Genomic DNA, 20,938 nt, shown 5'->3' on the forward strand with positions numbered 1-20,938 from the left:
TGTATCCAGATGGGATACCTGGTTGAGTACTAAAGACCTGTGCTGGTCAACTGGCTGGACTGCTCACCAATATCATTAACTTCTCGCAGTTTGAAGTACCCACCTACTTCAAACAGGCTTCAATTATACCGGTGCCTAGGAACCTGCCTCAATGACTGTCATCCAGTAGGACTTACATCCACCATGATTAAATACTTTTGAGAGGTTGGTGATGAAGCACATTAACTCCTGCCTGAGAAGTGACTTGGATCCACTCCAATTTGCCTATCAGAGGAACAGGTCTACAGCAGATGCCATTTCATTGACTCTTCTTTCAGCCCTGGAACATCTGGATAGTGGAGATGCATACAACAGGATGCTCTTTATCAACTACAGCTCAGCATTAAATACCATCATCCCCTCAAAACTAATCAATAAGCTTCAAGAAATCGGCCTCAATACCTCTTTGTGCAGCTGGATCCTCAATTTCCTCACATTCAAACCCCAGTCAGTTCAGATTGGCAAAAAACAGCTCCTCCACAATCACCATCAGCACAAGCGTAGCACAAGGCTGTGTGCTTAGCCTCCTGTTCTATTTGGTTTATACTTATGACTACGAGGCTAAGCACAGCTCCAATGACATGCTTAAGTTTGATGACGCCAACACTGCTGTTGGCAGAATCAAAGGAGGTGATGAATCAGCATATAGGAGGGAGAATGAAAATCTAGCTGAGTAGTACCAAAACAACAACTCAAGTCAGCAAGACCTACGAGCTGATTATTGATTTCAGGGAGAGGAAACCGGAGGTCCACGAGCAGTTCTCATTGAAGGATCAGAGTCGGAGGGGGTCAGCAACTTTAAATTCCTCAGTGTTATTATTTCGGAGGGACTGTCCAGGGCCCAACACACAAGTTGCAATTATGAAGAACGTCCTTGAGTGGAAAATACTACATAATGTAGTGGATATGACTCAGTCCATAAAGGGTCAAGCCCTCCCCACTGTTGAGTACATCCACACAGAGTGTGGTTGCGGGAAAGCAGCATCCGTCACCAGGGACCCCCACCACCCAGGCCACGCTCTCTTCTCACTGCTGCCGTCAAGGTGGTGGTACAGTACAGGAGCCTCAGGAATCACACCACCACGTCCAGGAACAGTTATCACCCCTAAACTACCAAGCTCTTAAATCAGACGTGATAACCTCGCCTGACCCGAATCCTCCCTTTGCTGAACTGTTTCCACAACCTATGAACTCATTTTCAAGGACTCTTCATCTCATGTTCTCGATTTTTATTGTTCAGTTATTTATTATTGTTAGTTTTCTTTTATATTTGCACAGTTTGCCTTTTGCACACTGGTTGTTGTCTGTCGTGTTGGGTGTGGCCCTTTATTGATTCTATTGCATTTCTTGGATTTACTGTGTATGTATGCAAGAAAAAAAACAATCTCAGGATTTCCTATGATGATATATATCATATATATACACATACATACACACACACTTTGGTAAGAAAACTTACTTTGTACTAGATATACTTTTAACATTGTAATTCTACCTGCCTCTACAGTGATCCGGCAGATCTTTCACACCCACTTGCTTTATCTAAACCTCGTAATTTTATACAATTCTGAAAGGTCACCCCCTCAGTCTCCTGTGCTCCAAGGGAAAACGTCCCTGCCTATCCAGTCACTCCAGGTAGCCAAAGCCCTCCAGTCCCGAAAACATGCACATGAATCTTTTCTGCAGCATTTCCTGCTCAATGAGATCTTTCCGACATCTGTCTGACCAGAACTACACAAAACCCCCACAGTTGTAACTCAAGTGCCCTGACCAATGAAAGCAAACATGCCAACTGCCTTTACTCTGAAGACAAATGCAATTAGCAGGCACAGTGCAAAATGAAGAGATATGGTGAAATGCAGGAATTCTCTGCAACCAAGTGTTGTTTCAGGGAATCCAGGGGAACTTGGTTGTTCGGATTCACAACTGGCTTGCCCACTCAAGGCAGATGGTAGTAGTAGATGGAGCGTTTTCTGCCTGGCAGTCTGTGATTAGTGTTGTTATGCAGGGATCTGTTCTGGGACCTCTGCTCTTAGTGATTTTTAGAAATGACTTAGATGAAGAAGTGGAATGGTGGGTTAGAAAGTTTGCGGATGACACAAAGGCAGTGGATGATGTAGAAGGTCACAAGAGTATACTGATAGAATGCCGAACTGGGCTGAGAAGTGGCAGATACAGTTCAATCCAGAAAAGTGCAAAGTGACACGCTTTAGAACGTCAACCTTGAAGGCAGAATACAAGCTTAACGGCAGGATTCTCAGCAGTGCAAAGGCAGAGAGGGATCTTGACATCCATGTCCGCAGATCCCTCAAAGTTGCTATGCACGTTGATAGGATGAATGGTGTATTGGCCCTCATTAGTTAGGGAATGAGTTCAAGAGCCACAAGATGATATTGCAGCTCGATAAAATTCTGGATAGATCGTGCTTGGAGTATTGTGTTCAGTTCTGGTCACCTCATTAGAGCAAGGGCGTGAAAGTTTTCGAGAGTGCAGAGGAGATTTATCAGGATACTGCCTGGATTAGAGTCTTATGTGGAAAAGTTGAACAAGCTTGGGCTCTTCTCTTTGGAGTGGAGGATGAGGGGTGATGATAGAGGCATAATTATAAGAGGTGTAAATAGAGTGGACAGACAGGGTATAACTAATGAGTAGGCACAATGTTAAGATAATTGGAGGAAAGTATGGGAGGAGGAAAATATCAGAAGTAGGGTTTTTTTTTCTTTTTAACATAGTGGCAAGTACATCAAATGCACTACCAGGGGTGGTGGTAAACACAGATAACTTAGGGGCATTTAAAAGACGTTGATAGGTACATGGATGAAAGAAAATTAAGGAAATGTGGGAGGGAAGGGTTAGGTTGATCTTGGAGTAGGTTAAAAGGTTAACACAACATTATAGGCTGAAAGCCCTATACTGTTCTATGTTCAGCCTCACTGGATAAATGCAGTTCCGGTTAGTCACAATCCAGAAAGGACTGTGCTGAGGCATGATGCAGAAAGAAGCAAGAGAGAACAATTTGTACAGGGTCTCCTTCTGATGACTGTAGTGGGTGGTGTTGCCCAGAAAAGGCCTCATTTTTCCCTCTGTTCTGCTGCAGAGAGACATGATTCATCATCAGCGATTCCTCACAGCGCAGAGAGAACAAATCTAACCTGAGAGAGATACCATCATCAGCAAAGATTCAGCAAATGACCCTGATAATTTCACTGAGTAGTGGAACAATAATGGAGTTAAATCATCGAGGGGCCATAATGCCCAGTGAGATCTAAGGAGGCAAATAGCTGCTTTAGCAAAGCTTCATGTTATGGGTATTGATGTGAACTTTAAGGATGGTCTTTTTTTGAAAAATGAAACAGGAGGATAACAGCTGGGCCAGTTTTTATTGGGAAAATCGTGCTGAGTTGCAGTTCCGAGCTGCTGTAGTCTGTGCAGAGAAGGTACTCTGCAGTACAGGAACCTTGCACTGAAATATCTTCCTTCGTAAGCAGTCCCTCAGGATCAAGGATGACCTGCTTTCAGTCACGTTTTCTAGGTTCTGAGGTAATCGGTGTGGAAACAGCAAACCTTTCACTGCGGCGAGCAGGCAGTAGTTTTGCGCACCTTTCACTGCGTGTGTGGGGCTTCTGTGTGCTCAAGCTTCTCAAATCCTAGAGAACTGGATTTGCTGGACGCAGAAACCCCCAAGGACTGAAGCAACAACATACTGAATAAAGAGGCAAACTGTGCATGAGAATGACAGCTTGGTCAGAGTGGACTTCTGGATGGAAGCTGACAATAGAAGTTCATAGGTACATACAAATCACTCAGCTCCTCAAACACGTTCTGACATTCAATAAGATACAACTGGAATCTCAACTCAACATATCCCTGGCACGCTCCAAAACGAACACGCCAATGCCTCCACTTCCTCAGGTGGTCACAGAGATTTGGCGTGCCCCTGACGACTCTTACTGGAAGCTTTAGAGGCGCGGCATCGAAGGCATCCTATTCAGAAGCTCCGCGACTTGGTCCAAGATCCAAAACGTTGCAGAGAATTGTGTGCACAGCCCAGGCCTCCCTTCCCTTGACTCCATCTACACTTCCAGCTGCCTTGAGAAAGCAGCCAATGTAATTTGGGCTCCTTGCTACTGTGGACATTCTCCCTTCTCCCCTTTCCTGTTGGGCAGAAGATACAAAAGCCCCGCGCATACACCACCAGGCTGAAGGACAACTCCTATCCCATGGTTATCAGATGAGCAAGCTCTTGATCTCCCAATCCAACTTATTTTGCCCTTGAACATCATTTAAAAAAAATACTATATATACTGCACTTCCTTTGTAACTGTAACACTGTATTTTCTGCATTCTTTTTACTGCCCTGATGTAATAATGTATGAAATGATCTGTCTGGGTGGCAAGTTAAACAAAAGCTTTTCACTGTGCCTCAGTACATGTGGCAATAATAAACTAATACCCTGTTGCCTCTTTACGTATCAAGAATTTATTTACTTTTAATCTAAAAGTATTCAAAGACCGTTTGAGGAAGAGAGTTCCAAAAACGTTAAAGATACTGCAAATAAACAAAATTGCTTAAACTCTTTTTTTAAAAAAAAAGAGATGACCCTTCATTTACAAACCTTCTGGAAATCTATCAACACATATAGCTCATGTTGTTCGCAGCTGGCCAGCCAACCAATTTTGCCCACACCGCGACTTCCCCTCCGAAGTCAGGAAGGCAATGCCAAGCCAAGTTTCTGCCCCTTCCAATTACCAGACAACACTTCAAAAGACCAAGTTATTCTTGAAGATGCGCCTGAGAAAGAGTCTTTTTAATTGGCGGGGGAGTGGGGGAAAGGTGCTGGGTGATGAGGGATCAAGATCAAGTCAAGGGGGGGGGTTGAAAAGGGGAATGGGCTGGTGATGGGATGGCAGAGAGGGCACTGACAGTGCAAATAAAGGATCTGCTGGAAGTTGGAAGAAATTTGAGAGTTTGAGAGTCTATGGCCAAAGACACAAGAGTTTGAGGCCTTTCTGTGTGTGTGACTGGTGGGTGGGTGGGAAAGGGGCTTGTTGTGGTGTTATTTTGTTTCACAGTTGCTGCTCTGCTAAACATTGTGGGCATGCTCCATTGACGCAGAATGAGTGGCAACACTTGCAGTCTGCCCCCCAACACATTTCACTGTACATTTTGACGTACATGTGATAAATAAATCTGAAACCTAGCAAATATTGAAAGGCCTAGATAGAATGGAGGTGGACAGGATGTTTCCTGTAGTGCCTGCCTCTTGTACCAGAGGGCACAACATTGGAAATAAAAGGACGTCCCTTCAGAACGGAGATGAGGAGGAATTTCTTCAGCCAGAGGGTGGTGAATCTGTGGAATTCATTTGCACAAATTGCTGTAGATGCTAGCTTTGGGTATACGTAAAGAGGAGATTCACAAATTTCTTAATTAGTAATGTTGACAAAGGCTAAAGGGACAAGGCAGAAAAATGGGGCTGAGAGAGAAGGCAAGCCAGCCATGATCAGATAGCAGAGCAGACTTGATGGGCCAAATGGCTTAATACTACTTCTATATCTTATGGGTGGTAGGGTGGAGATACGTCTCTACCAAAGGAGGTGCAAGGCAATCTTTCTGTCCGCTACCCTGCAGATCACCCTTGAGCAAGGCATAGCACCTGCTTAGCCCCACCATCAAGGTCACAGGAGGCCACGGGAGCAGGTGATGAATAGCCGTATGAGCAGCCAGTGCATATCACAAGTCCTGGTGATGCAACCACTGATGCCAAGCAGACGATCTCTGAAGAGTGTTGATAATGGCTGGGGTCACCTGTCTTGTATAGTCACTGCCGAGAAGCTGGCAATGGCAAACCACTTCCGTAGAAAAATTTGCCAAGAACAATCATGGTCTTGCAAAGACCGTGATCACCCATGGTATACGACACGGCACATAAGGAATGAACAATGTCTTGTGGTGTTATAGGATGGGGACTGGGGATAGACAGCAAGAGGCAATCAAGAACAGATGGGAAAAGTAGAATCCCATTGAGACTACTCTTGCCATTCGGACATAATGCCATACTGCATGGAAACAGGCCCTTTGGCCCATCAAGCTGATGGCCAACCATCAGCTACCCATTTACCAGAAACCCATTTTATTCTCTCCACATTCCCATTATTGTCCTCCCCCCTCCAGATTATATCACTTAACTACTCAAGGAACAGTTTATAATGGCCAATTAACCTACCAACCTGCAACATCCTCGCATGTTGCTAAGAAACCAAAATACTCGGGGGGAACCCACTTGGTCGAAGGGAAAACATGCAAACTCCACGTTGGACCCAGATTCTCTAGCACTGAGAGGCAGTGACTGTATGAGCTGTGCCAACTGTGTTGTTAGGAGTGAATGTGGAGGCAGAGTGACGAGGGAGAGAGTAGAGCACAGGTTTAAGGTTGCGACTGGCTTTGTAGTTAAAGAACAAGGATAATCCCCTGTGAATTTGGAGAAGGAAAGTTAGGCGTGGCCCAGTCAGATGTGGTCAGGGTTGGGCCTGCTGACTGATGAAGAGAGACAATCAGTGCCAAGTTCTTGTTTTCATAAACTGTGGCAGGTCAGAAATCTCCAAGAGTTCACAGTCACACAAAGGAAAAGCAAACACAGCCTGCAGGCTCACTGTGCACCAACCCAAGACTTGTCAGTGCACCAGCATGCAAGGCAAGGTGCGGGGATGTGGGCAAGAGTAACAGGCAGCTGAACAACAGGAATGCATGTAGCCTGCCCTAGATGTGGCATTCCTGGGAGGTGGCAGGGGAGGGAAGGAGATGGGATGGAGCAGAAGTAGCAGGGGGAAATAAAGAGACGGGAGAGAGGAAATAGGAAGTTTATTGAAGGATGGGACAGGAAGGAAAGCAGTTCAGGTGGTGAATGTGCAGGGAGAAATGGGGAGGCTAATGGGGGAGAAAGCAGTGGAGGGGGGAGGAGGGGAGGGGAGGAGAGAGAGAGGAGCAGGGCAAGTAGAAGGGAAGTAGTGAGATGGCCAGAGGAGAAGGCAGCGGAGAGAAAGCTGAGGAGGAGTGGAAAAGGAGACAGTGAAATGAAAAAGATTACATTGTGAGGTCGGAAAGAAAAGAAGGCAAGCGTTAGCCAATAAAGCTAATACTGAATGGTTAAGCATTAGTTTCAAGCTAAAACATTCCTAACAGATTAGGGTTGTTGCAGGAGCTCTGAACCAATATCCGATTTGTGTCTCCATCGTCAATGGAAGCCTTAAACATTTTCCGGTTATATAACTGCCCAATGCGTACTGGTTAATGGAGATAACAATGGTGAATATACTATGGACACGAGAGATTCACAGATGCTGGAAATCCAGAGCAACACACACACAATGGCCTGGAAGAGCTCAGGCCAGGCAGCGGCTACAGTCCAGTCCTGATGAACGGTTTTGGCCTGAGATGTCAGCTTTTCATTCCGCTCCATAGATTCTCCCTAACACGCTGAATTCCTCGAGTTTTCTGTGCATGGTGCATATACCAGATGTAGTTTTTAAACTCAATAAAAATGCTCATTTGATCCCAACCTATCATTGAATATGAATATCACACTCCCACCCTCTTCCGCCACCCCCCCAATAATACCCGAGAATTTTTGCATCAGGAATTGTATCAATCCCCTTAAATATAACACTGTGCAAAAGTCTTAGCACACACTGTATATATAGCTGGGGTGCCCAAGACTTTTGCAAAATCAGTTGTCAAAGTGGAGCAGAGAGCGAGTTTGTAAAGCTGGTGAGGCTAGAGCGCTTTGGGAGGGGTATGGGACAAGTAGGGGAGGAGGAGTGCCTTGGCCGGGAGGGGTGGGATAAATGCAGGCACAGACGCACCCAGCATTGAGACACCAGGCAAGATCATTTGATTCCAAACCTTTGGTTTATTTGCCATTAAGGAATGCATCTCTGGTGCTCCCCACTCCCTGCCCCCTTACTAACCTCAGTCCACAAGCGACCTATATCCTGATCAAGTTTATCATTCACACGCCATGAAATTTTCTTGCAGGAACAGTACAGTGCAACACATGAAATTACTACAGTACCGTGCAAAAGTCTTAGGCACCCTGGTTAATTTACATCATATGACTTTTGCACAGTGCTGTATACCCAGAAGTCCTATTTCATCGTGAATTCCACCCTCAGTGGAGAGATCTCTCCTCTGCTCAATCTTAAATGTCTTGTCCTGTATTTGAGACAGTAAACCTCATTTGTTCTGCCCTTCCCGTCCTTGCATCCAATCTGTCTAGCCTTCTGGGCGTTAAATATTTCAATTGAAACCCCACTCATTCTTACCAACTCTAACAAATACAGATCTAACTGATCTAATCTTTTCTGTAAAACTGCGGCTTTGCAATCCCAAGATGAGTCAGACCCGGTTGGTCCTGCTAGTCTGCTCTTTCCCCATCATCCTGCCGGGTTTCTCCCACTCAGGTTGCACGGGTCACGTCCGCCACTGGGGATCCCTCCCCCACCCCGCCCCCAGCCAATGGTAGGGGTGCATGGCATAAAGAAAGTTGTGAACCCCTGCTTTATGGCATATTTAGAGGGAAATTACCGCACAATTCAAACCCAGGGACATACCGTTTATATTGTGACTCTTACAGACGCTAGAGAAATGACCGGGACATCATTGCACCTGAAAGTGTGATGTCTGGAATGTGAATCACCAGGGTCTGACGTTAATTTTTCCAGTTGTAATAAATATTCTGCACTGATAGGCATTTATCTGTCTAGCTGTGACCCCTCCGTTCACATCAGCTAATATCGTGCGTAATATCCCAACAACTCATGCATTAAAACTCCGCCGGACTGCGCTGCTGCTACTAGGGGGAAAAAAAGCTAATTTTCACAGTATTTATAACCTGTGTATCTGTGCTTGTGACAACGATAAACTTGAACTAGGACATGCATGCTCTACAATACTAAATTCTGATTTAATAAAATGCCATTATAATCTCTCTGAACCAACAGCTTCAGTGGGATATATGCGACCATGCATTAAACAGTGATAGTACAACGCCCCCAGTCTACACAACACAGGCGATATAATGCCGCGCTACACCCATTTGTCCTTTTGAGTTTGAAGATGATCGTGACATGATGGGTCGCTGCGCTGACGCGCGTGGCTGAGCTGACTAATTTGTCCTTTCGGTGATATACCGAGCGAGGGGACACTGTTTGGGTTGCCTGATTAACAGCGGGATCGCTGCTGTAGGATTCATGCTGTCTGCACTGCTGTCGTCAGCTGTTCATTGCCCCCCCCCCACACACACACACACAGACCGAGACTCCAGTCGGAAGGCTTTGATGAAGGAATGACTGTGGTTGAGCTCATCTCACGTCCCAGGATCAAAGCTGAAAACACTTCAAGGATAACACGAGGAAGTCCTTGAAACATTTTGTTGTGCCTTCCTTGACAGTGCCCTTCCTCCATTACTATATATAGCGTTCTGAAACATGTCATGTGATTTATTATAATGCAGCTCGGCATACTGGGCTGGAACCAAAGGAACAAGTGGGCTAATTGACTCACGATGTTTTCACCACCATACCGCGAGACGGTGAAAGTTCGGTGACCTAATACTCTGGAAAATCGAGAACTAGAGGGCACAGGCTTGAGATGAGAGGGGAGCGGTTAATAGGAAGGTGAGGGACAACTTTTACAAACACACAGACTGGTCAATACAGTATATAGAATGAGCTGCCGGAGGAAGCGGTTGAGGCTGATATATTAACATTTAAAAGGAACTTGGACAGGTACACAGATACGAAAGGTTTAGAACAGGGGTTCCCAACTTTTATTATGCCATGAGCCTCAACATTAACTGAGGAGCCTGTGCGTCCTAGTTTGGGAACCCCTGGTTTCGAGGAATATGGGCCAAACAAACGCAAATGAGAATTTTGAGCCAAATGGCCTTTTCCATGTTGTATACCTATCACCTGTCTTTATGCCATAAGTCTTAATATAATAAATATTATCAGTGTTAAATTAATGACCATCAGTACTCTGCCTCATAGTTCCAGATGAAAAGATGTGAACCCGACCTCCAGTCTGTGTGGAGTTTGCACGCTCTCCCTGTGTGAACCCGACCTCCAGTCTGTGTGGAGTTTGCACGCTCTCCCTGTGTGAACCCGACCTCCAGTCTGTGTGGAGTTTGCACGCTCTCCCTGTGTGAACCCGACCTCCAGTCTGTGTGGAGTTTGCACGCTCTCCCTGTGTGAACCCGACCTCCAGTCTGTGTGGAGTTTGCACGCTCTCCCTGTGTGAACCCGACCTCCAGTCTGTGTGGAGTTTGCACGCTCTCCCTGTGTGAACCCGACCTCCAGTCTGTGTGGAGTTTGCACGCTCTCCCTGTGTGAACCCGACCTCCAGTCTGTGTGGAGTTTGCACGCTCTCCCTGTGTGAACCCGACCTCCAGTCTGTGTGGAGTTTGCACGCTCTCCCTGTGTGAACCCGACCTCCAGTCTGTGTGGAGTTTGCACGCTCTCCCTGTGTGAACCCGACCTCCAGTCTGTGTGGAGTTTGCACGCTCTCCCTGTGTGAACCCGACCTCCAGTCTGTGTGGAGTTTGCACGCTCTCCCTGTGTGAACCCGACCTCCAGTCTGTGTGGAGTTTGCATGCTCTCCTTGCAACCACATGGATTTCTCCTGGGTTCTGATGTCAGGTTTCCTTCGTGTCCCAAATGTGTGCTAAAGATTTAACTTGATTCAGCAAATTGCACCTTAGCGGAGGCAAGTGTTAGACAGAGAAAGAGAGAGAGAGAGAGAGACACACACACACACACACTCCGACAGATGGAGACAGAGAGAGAGGAAGACACACATACGCAGAGAGACACACAGAGATAGAGACTCAGTCACAGAGACACAGAGAGAGCGAGAGAGATACACAGACAGAAAGAGACGCACACAGAAAGAGACAGAGGCGCGCACAGAGAGACGCACACATTGACAGAGAGAAAAGAGGGACACACAGAGCGCAAGACACAGACAGAGAGGGAGGGACACACACAGAGAGAGACATGAAAAAAAGGAGAGGTAAATGGAACATGGGATTGCTAGCGTGGACTGAATGGGCCAAATAGTCCCATTCTGAACTCTAATAATCATTTAACATTTGTCACGCTTTCCGTAAGAGAACTCCAAATCTCCATATTTGCAAACTTAACTCTGGGGGATATTCCCACTGAATACACAATGCAGGATACGGAGGAGGGGGATACCAGTGGGATATGGGAATTAAACAGCCCCCGAAAGGGTTAAACAGCACAGGCAGTTGAAGTGCTTGCAGCAGAAGTTAATTAAGTATTGGCTCCTGCCTGTGGTTCTGTGCAAGCACTGTCTCAAGATACAGCAACAGTTTTCCCATGGTTTCCAGATATCAAACTGTTTCCACAACAGAGACACAAATATGCTGCATTTTAATTACGTTGCCACTCCCCCTCCTCCTCTCTCACAGGTACAGACACATCAGCACATCATCCTCCACCCATTTCACACCCTCCCACACGTATCTGAACCCCTACAACTTCAATTGCCCTCCCCAACTTCCCCCATTCTCCACGGCAGTCCGCCCTATATTCAGCCCAACATCCGAACAGACCAGTCCACACTTTCACAGAACACCGCACTTCTCACACAGTACCCACATCCGCCCTCAGCTGCACGCCCACCCACTGTCACGCTCTCCACGAGAGCGCAATAATCTCGGCTCACCCCACTTCCCCCCTCCCCCGCCAGCAGACACACCCACGCACTCCTTGGGTCTATGCACTCCTGGCCGACCTCATGTGTACACCCTGACTCAGAATGAACTGCTTAGAGAGCTCCAGGCGGAGGTGGTGGGCGGGTTCTCACTACAGCACTGCTGCGAATCCACGTCATGATAAGGCATGAGGAACTGTCTGGCTTAGCAGAACTCCCTCCCCGATCGTTTCCCAGCGTGCCGGCTTTTTATAACCTGACCCAGTTTAGCATGGAGCACAGCTAGTCCTTGCTGCCGGGGTCTTTAACACTGCGGAAACCCTGCCAAAGTTGATTCACACTCACTCAGCGCTGAATGGCCGCTGGTGCCACTTATAATGCCGAGTCTCAAATCAACCAGTGTGCGGCCACCTTGGCAAAGTCTAACCTCTGCTGGTGAGAAATGAAATCAGTCTGTACTGAAACAAGAGAAAACTTGTGGGCAGAAATTTCGAACACGGCTCGATGTCCTTGCGAGAGTTCGACCGAGTAGAGGAACCTCTTTAAAAATCAGACTCGAGCCCTTGTTGCCACAGCCCCGTCAAGTTTAGCCTGTCAAAACAAACAGTGTCTCCAGATGACAATGAAAGCGGAGATACACTGTCTCGTCTGGCTGGGCTGGGGGAGGGGAGGTTGGCAAACTCGGGTCGAGGGTCAGGAGGTTGCAGGTTCAAATCTATTCTAATGCCCGAGCAAGCAGTGCCGGGGGGAACACTATACTGTGAGCTTGAGACTACAGTCCCCGCATGCCTGCTCCTGAGACCTGCTCTTAGAACATTTTGTACACTCAAAAGGATGAGGTTACAGGCCCAGCCCCTACATCATCAAAAACAGATCGGATTAAATTTTTAAAACAAGTTAACGCCGGCACTCACCTTGACACTGTGGAGAATCTGCTCCGCAGGCAAGGATGAGAGTGTAAATCTGGACACTCTCCAGTGTAGCGACTCCTCAGTGTCCTGTTCCGTATGTTTCGGGCTAACTCTTGTGTTGAAGGCAACCCGGCTACTCAGTTCTTTTAATGACAACGAGCAGTGATTTCCAGCCTTCCGATCTCAGCACTTGGGAGACAGGCAGGAACGGCTGGGAAGTTTAATTGCCTGCGGCACGGCCCTCGTTACAGAGAGAGAGAGAGAGAGAGAGAGAAAAGCAAGCCGGAATCCTCCCCCCCCCCCCACCCCCTCCCCACCAGGAACTCGCTGCAAGAACAGGCGTGCTGTCGCACGATCTCCTCTGAACGGCCTCTCTCCCAGGCAAAGAGGCATGTGTAACTGGCCCCACATGCACAATTGATCTGAGTCACTCACAAGTAATTACATCAGCCGTTAGGAGGCAGGCTGCCATCTGCTGCTGCTGCTCACTGCTGCTGGCTGGAGACCCAGCCCCTAGGAAAGCTGTCATCGCCGGGGGAAAGAATAGGAACACGGGCCACTTCGCTCTGGCTGCGGGCTATGCAGGGAATGTACTGAGTATGGGCGAGGCAGCAGACACATTTGCCGCCAGTACACAGATGTGAAAGGGGCTGGGGAAGGTCCATTAACTTTGTTTTAAGGTAACCATCCCCTCGAAGAATAGGGTCCCCACTTTTTTTTAAAAAAAGGAGCACCAATTAGTTCCCCCCACCCCTTAAAAACGTCCCCTCATTACCCCGAGCATCCTGGGCTGTTATTGACTCACAAGGGTGGGCAGCTCTCCAACACCGCTTCCCGACAGGTTAATCAGCGACAAGAAGCATCGCGTTAAGAGGGCGACCCACCCACCACGGCAGCTGTGGTGGCGAGGGATCGGGCAAAAGCCACCTGCTTGCCCTTTCCTGTCTCCAGCTCGGGCCCACAGTTTTGACTTAACCACTGCAGATTGGCAAAGACCAAGGAGGGGACAGAGGACAAATGGGTGAGGCAAGAACCTGGCACCTAGCAAGTCAGTCTGGCTCCATGCCACCTGAAGGTTGGATGATAAGACTTCCAGTCTGAGACATAAACAGCCGAAGCGTATTCTAGTTGTGGGTCCCATTGAAGGTTGTTTAAAGGATTCCACCTTTAACCTGAGTCATCCTCAATTAATTAGCAGATGGATTGAGGTAGAGATACATCATGGAGGGGAGGGAGGGGGAGGGGGAGAGGGGGATGGGGGAGAGGGGGATGGGGGAGAGGGGGATGGGGGAGAGGGGGATGGGGGAGGATGAGGTGGGGATGGGGGAGGATGAGGTGGGGATGGGGGAGGATGAGGTGGGGATGGGGGAGGATGAGGTGGGGATGGGGGAGGGAGGGGGAAAGGGCGTTGTTGCAGGACAGGATGGGGTGAGTGGATACACAAAATGTTGATGGGTTGAGAGTAAATCAGTAGAGAGGGATAAATAAACATTAGGCGGGCGAGGTCTTGAAGCACCAAATGAAGACGGGGTGGGGGGGGGTGCAGGTGGACACTGTCACGTTAGCTTTGTTGTCTCTGTATCTGATCAGATTGTTGACCAGAAGTTCCTATGTCTGCAAGCTGTGCTGAGTGAGCATTTACCCTCCCCCCCCCAACATAACACTGGATCACAATCAGTAATCATTAATAAATAATAGCTCCGACAAAAGGTCAAAAACTCTTCCCTCTCTCACTCTCCACAGATGCACCTTGGCCAGTTTAGTTTTTCCATCACTTACTGATTAGTTTTTTTTAAAAAAAATAGACAATGTGTCAGGCAGGTTGGAAAGGAATAAAGTAAAACATTATAAACTGCCTGTCTCTGGTCTGCTCGTGAACGTGCATCTCCAAGTGTTTCTCTGAATTTGGTCTCAGACATGTCAGAGAGGAACTTGCAGATTTAGCAGCTGTACTGATGGACGTAACGTACATTATTAGCATTGATAATAACAACTGGCCTGCCTGCACTGTTCCCCAGACAAGCATCTGTGTGCCGTTACCTTTGGGTTAGGTGGTGCCCATCTTGCTGGGGGCAATAGCAAGGCATAATGAGCTTTAAGCAGGATATTACTGAGCGGTGCTTTTTAAATTGCTGGTTTATTTCACGGGACCTGGAAGGCAGCGAGAACTGACGTGTTTTATTTTCTCTCAAAGTTTTTAATCTTCCAACAATCCTCTTCGCGGTTTAGCTAGCCGTTTGGTTCGATAAAGATCTAATGACCTGGGAAAGAGTAACCAGGTGATGGTTCGGGTCGAGAAACGTCTATGATTGCCACTGATGCTGCCTCCAGCATTTTGTGTGTTGCAGAGACTTAACAGGAACTTATTTGGTTTAGACCAGAGGATGTTTCACACAGGTGTTAGCAACATGAAGATGGGCATTTGATTGGCATGATAAACATGAGAAAAATCTGCAGATGTTGGAAATCCACAGCATGCAGACCGGAAGAATGGTCTGGTCCTGAAACGTCGACTATTTACCCTTTTCCATTGATGCAGCCTGGCCTGCTAAGTTCTTCCAGCGTTTTGCGGGCGTTGCTTTGGATTTCCAGAATCTGCAGATTGTCTCACGCTTGCGATCTAATGACCTGTTTTCTTGTGAGGTTAGGCGGCCACGGGTCAACTAAACTCTGGTCTTCCCTGACCTTTCTGTCAGAGTGTGGAGGATCCTATTAGGGTGGGTGTCGGGGGCGCGGAGAGGTGGAGGGGTTTTGGCTGCACGGTGGACCCCGGCCTCGGGAGAGGGTCCCGCGTAACATGAGCCGTCTCTCGGGGATGCCCGGTGTGTCGTTCTCTCCGAAGCGGTTCTTGTGCTGGCTGCTCCTGCCCAGCTTTTACTCCGTTGCCTTCGCCTGCCGACCGGACTCGCCTTGGCGGTGGAGGAGGTCCCCAGTGGAAGTTTCGTTATGCTGGGGCGCTTCCCCCGGTACAATGGGGATCTGGGCTGGAAGTGGTTACACCGGGCAGGTTTTGAGCAGGTCCCCCTGACCATTCTGTGAGTCAGTGTATCACGCTTACACGGAGTGAGAGAGGTTGCAGCCCCCGTTTGAGTTTCAGAAAGGGCTGCTGCTACGATTCTGGCTGCATTTTAGTCCCGCCGTCCTCATATACGGGCACCCCAACATCAGAAAGGGGAGGGTCGTGAGCAGGATCTCCCGGTAGGCATGCTTCCGGGCCAGGCCAAGTTGGCCATTCATGGGTCTAGGCGGCGGAAAGTGGGGTCGAATGCCTGCCCTTTCACCAAGGATACGTTCGTGCCCGGCTCTCTTTGGAGAGGCAGCATGCGATTGCGGGACTTCCGGGAGCCGTGGGCCCCCGGGGCATGGATCGTCTAACAGACAGTAGTAACCATATTTTATTGAGTGTACTCACTGCCGTGTAAATCATGAATATCTGTACCTCGTGTATTTGTGATGTAAGTAAACTTTAATAGTTTTGGTGAAAAAGGTGTAGCTGCGATGGTCATTCAAGGGCAGTCTGGGGCACTTCATGTACAAAACCATATGCAGGTAAATTAGGGCCACCCTGGGTACTTTCAAGACTGAGGCTAAGCTGTGAAAGCATACGTTCAGCAAGCATTGCCACTTAATAACCCTAACAACAGGACATTGCATTCTTTCTTGACAGTTGAAAATAGACGGATGGGGTGGTGAACGTCTGGATCGATTTGCTTTGCATTTTGTGAACAAGGTGTACCTGGGCAATCTTCCATAGAGTTGGCTAATGTTGTGTACCGGAACAGCTTGGCTGGAGGCAAGGCTTTAGTACTATGGCCGAGATATTATCTGGTCCCTTAGCATTTTCTGTATCCAGAGGTTTTAACCATTTCTGGGCAGTATGGGAAGCAAATTGGCTGGACAACCTTGCACAATAGTATGGACCACAGAGGAGAAATAAAACATTATACCACCCTACAATCCATACACAGATATGTCACCTGTTCCATATCTCTGACTGAAGGTTTCCGGAGACCTTTTTTAGACTTGACCTATAAACGTCTGGCCCCTGAACCAGCATGGATAACAGCACTTGCCACAACCTTATGGAATCACTTGCAAGAACTCTACAACTCATGTTCTCAGTATTATTTATTATTTAGTGTTTTTTTGGTATTTACACGGTTTGTCTTTTGCACATTGGTTGCTGGTCTTTGTGTGTAGTTTTCATTAATTCTATTTATTTGTTTGTATGCCTGCAAGAAAATGAATTTGAGGGTATTTGGTGACATATGCAGTGCATACTTTGAATACTCCTCCTCCTGTTAGCAGTTTAATTTGTCCACTAACACCATGCAGAACATGAGAGCTTTAATCTGATCCGTCATGCTACGGGCTTGCTTAACCCTATCAGTTGCACACTGCTTGACTCGATTATTATTGTGTTGCAAGCGGCTATGTTGACTGTTCCATTTTCGATGGTGCCTGCTGCTGTTTGAAGAGTGTGTAATTGTCTGAATGAACAATATGCAAAACCAGCTTTTCACCATCTCAGTACATGTGACCAAAACTAAACCAATTCCAATTACTCTGCACTGAACGCCCACATTCACCAGCTTGATGGTAAAGATAGAGTTGATCACATCTTACAGATTTTGGAAGGAAATCCTGCTGCTGCAGATTCCTCATGGATCCTCTAAAGGTTTCTCTCCAATTAGTATCGCTGTTGTAGGAAAGCTGCGTCCATCAAAGATCCTCTCCACCCACCCAGGCCACGCTCTTTTCTTGCTGCTGCCCTAAGACAGAAGGTACAAGAGTCTCAGGACTCACACCACCAGGTTCAAGAACAGTTACTACCCCTCTGCCATCAGGCTCTTGAACAAAAGGAGGATAACTACACTGATCTATTGAGATGTTCTCACAACCAATGATCTCACTTCAGGGACTTTTTATAATCTTGTTACTTCATGCTCTCATTATTTATTGCCAGTTATTTATCATTGCATTTCAACAGTTTGTTGTCTTCTATGCTCTTGCATTGATCCTGTTTACAGTTACTATTCTACAGATTTGCTGAGTACGTCTGCAGGAAAAGGAATCTCACAGTTGTATGTGGAGACGTGTATGTACGCTGATAATAAATTTTACTTTCAACTTTGATTGGACTTTGTTTCCAGAAGGGCTGCAAAGTGGTCATTTCTCACAAGGAACTGAAGTGTCCATGCCAAAGTGACAAGTAGTTTTACCTCTTGCCAGTGGTGTGGGAGCCAAAGGTATAGTTGATGATGGAACCATTTTAGTCGGTAATAATTCAACTGAACCCTTCAATCCAGTGGGCACTGAGACCTCTCGTCAAGATGATTTCAGAGATGCAGCATGATATTAGGCTACCCCAATGAGCCCACATCACCCATTTACACCCATGTGACCAATTAACCTACCAACCCGTACATCTTTAGGATGTGGGAGGAAACTGGAGCACCCAGAGGAAACCCTTCTCGTCAGAGGGAGAATGTATGAACTTCTTACAGACAGTGATGGGAATCTTGTTTCTCTCAGTTCTTTTTTTAGATGATGCAAATCAGCTGATGAGGGTTAGCTGGCAAACTGCAGAAAGTTTCCATTGCCATGATGTAACCCGGGCCTACAAGAGGAAGATTGTGCAACATACTCCCATCTAGTTGGCCTATCTTTCCAATGCTCCATAATGCAAGAGTTGTTCAAAGTTCAAAAGTACGTATACTTTATACAACCTTGAGATTCGTCTCCTTACAGACAGCTATGAGACAAAAGAACCCCAACAGAACTTATTGAAAACAAAAGACAACTAAATACCTAATGTGAAGAGAGAGAGCAAAAAAACCAAGTGTGCAAACAATAAAGCAAGCATTCAGAACTGAAGTTCAGGAGTCCAGAGAAGCCGATTAAGGCCTCAGTCCAGCACAGAGCCGAGCAAATCCCATGCAGCAGCTAGCCAAACTGGCCCACCCCTCACCTCCAACCCAAACACCCTAACCACTTCAATCCGGCCCAGTGCTTAAATCATCCAGACCACAGATTGTTCCTCACCCTCAGGCTCTGTCACTGCAATAAGGCCAGTACCCGACCTGGTAGGATTTTGTGAAGCTATTGTAGTACTCGACTGCAGAAGAACTGTCTCGACTTTGGTGCTAGTCTCTAAATATCAATAAAGGAGGTGTTTACATGGTTGAGTATACAGAATGACCTTCTGTTGAATCCTAATCTGATGTCCATCTTGATGATGGGTAACTCATTCGATCTTACTGTTTTCAGCAAGTCAATGAGAGGCATAGTTATTACTGCAATCAGATTGGTCATCTGGGTGAAGGACTCCAGATTACAATGTGAATTTCAGTCACCATTACCAATATTAGCTTTCTATTTTAATTTGTCAATCCACTGCATTTAAACTTCCCAGCTACTTTTGTAGAATCAGATTCCATAGTTTTACAATGACATGAAGATCGTTCTGCAGCTGCAGTGCAAAGGCATAAAATTGCTATAATTTACAAAATAAATTAAAAAAAAAATGGTTTGTGGACCATTCAGAAATCTGGTGGTGAAGGGGAAGAAGCTGCTCCTGAATCAGAGTGTGGGTCTTCAGGCTCCTGTACTTCAGAGTCAAATTCCCACCACTGTCTGCAAGAAATTTGTATATTCTCCCCATTTCCTCAGGATGTTCTGGTTTTCTCCCACATGCTATAAGGAAGGCAAGACGGTGGCTATACTTCATTAAGAGTTTGAGAAGATTTGCTGTGTCACCTAAAACACTCAGATTTCTACAGATGTACTGTGGAGAGCATTCTGACTAGCTGCGTCACCATCTGGTATGGGGGAGGAGGGGGAAGCTACTGCACAGGATCAAAGTAAGCTGCAGAGAGTTGATAAATTAGTCAACTCCCTCACAGGCGCTAGCCTCCGTGGTATCCAAGACATCTTCAAGAAATGGTGCCTCAAAAAAAAAAAAAAAAAAAAAAAAAAAAAAAAATGGCCGTCCACCAACTAGGACATGCCCTCTTCTCATTGTTCCCATCAGGAAGGAAGTGCAAAAGCCTAAAAGGCACACAAGAACAGCTTTTTCCCCTCTGCCATCCGATTTCTGAATGGATATCAAACCCATGAACACTATCTCACTACTTTTTAAAAAAAAATATTTGTTTTTGCACTACTTAACCATTTTCTACATATACTTACTGTAACATTTCTTTCTACATTTTCTTACACTGCTGCTGCAAAGTTAAAGGTTCAAATGTTTACTTATATTCAAAGTATACAACTCTGAAATCCTTCTTCTCCAGATAGCCACAAAACAAAAAGGAACCGGCACATGGACCCCCAAATCCCCCTTCCCCCACACAAAAACAAAATACAAAAAACTATAAGTTTTTTTAAATATTCAGTGTGTTTCACCAATCGTTCTTGTAATGGATTTCATGATATTTGCAGGTGATATTAAACCCGATTCTGATTGCAGTTAGTGTTAGTGAGTTACGGGCATGCTATGTTGATGCTGCTGCCAATATGGCAGCACTCGCTGGCTGCACCCCCAAGCACATCCTCGGGCTGCGTTGATCGTTGGTGCAAACCACGCATGTCACAGTACGTCTCAATGTACGTGCGACAAATAAAGCTCATCTCTATTAAAAAAAAGATCTTTAACTTTCCTTGCTATTGGCAGTAACAGGGAGAGGGCATGTGCTTCACTAGTTTGGCAATCTGGTCACCAAGCCATTTCAGCTGGAGCACTTGCACAAATTACTTAAAAGCCTGGCCAGAATGGCAATCTTTTTACCTTCATGGATGAGAGGTTAAAAGCTGCATAGCTATGGAAACAAATATTCCAGTACTTCAGATCCAGAAAAGGTGGGTGCCACTGGAAGAATAGTGAAAACTGGAAGGCTACAGGGCATTTTACATTTTCTTCTGATCTGCAATTCAGCACTGAAGTGCAATATTTTTTATACCACATTTACCATTGCATTCTACAAATCAAGGTGAATTGCTACAACATCTCGACAGGAGGCCAGCCTGTACTACGAGGAGGTGAATGAACCAGAGGGGATTGATGTTACAGTCAAACACACAGCCTTATCTATCTTGGATAAACACTGCCCAAATCAATGACCAAAGAAACATTCTCCCGAAGCTGCTCGCTGAGCAGACTGCTCCTGGTTGGTAAACAAACCCTAGTCACCTTCACTCAGCACCGAGCGCACTAATCGCCTGACAGCAAGCTGCAATTGGACCCTGCTTAAGC

General features: G+C 46.5%; 1 protein-coding gene across 7 annotated transcripts in view; it reads right to left on the reverse strand.

Moving 5' to 3' along the window:
* LOC140734783 (probable JmjC domain-containing histone demethylation protein 2C) overlaps nucleotides 1-20,938 on the reverse strand; it is a 103,495-nt gene that overhangs the window by 70,203 nt on the left and 12,354 nt on the right. Inside the window, exon 2 of one of the 7 annotated variants that reach the window (XM_073059326.1) lies at nucleotides 17,311-17,456. The exons of 4 other annotated variants lie outside the window; for them this stretch is intronic. The gene's annotated coding sequence lies outside the window, so the exon portion shown is untranslated. Of the gene's footprint in view, nucleotides 1-12,687; nucleotides 12,968-17,310; nucleotides 17,457-20,938 lie in introns of those variants that run through there. 2 more of the 7 variants (XM_073059319.1, XM_073059336.1) reach the window with 2 other exon arrangements.

Source organism: Hemitrygon akajei, chromosome 1 (assembly GCF_048418815.1).
Source record: "Hemitrygon akajei chromosome 1, sHemAka1.3, whole genome shotgun sequence".
Lineage (NCBI taxonomy): Eukaryota > Metazoa > Chordata > Chondrichthyes > Myliobatiformes > Dasyatidae > Hemitrygon > Hemitrygon akajei.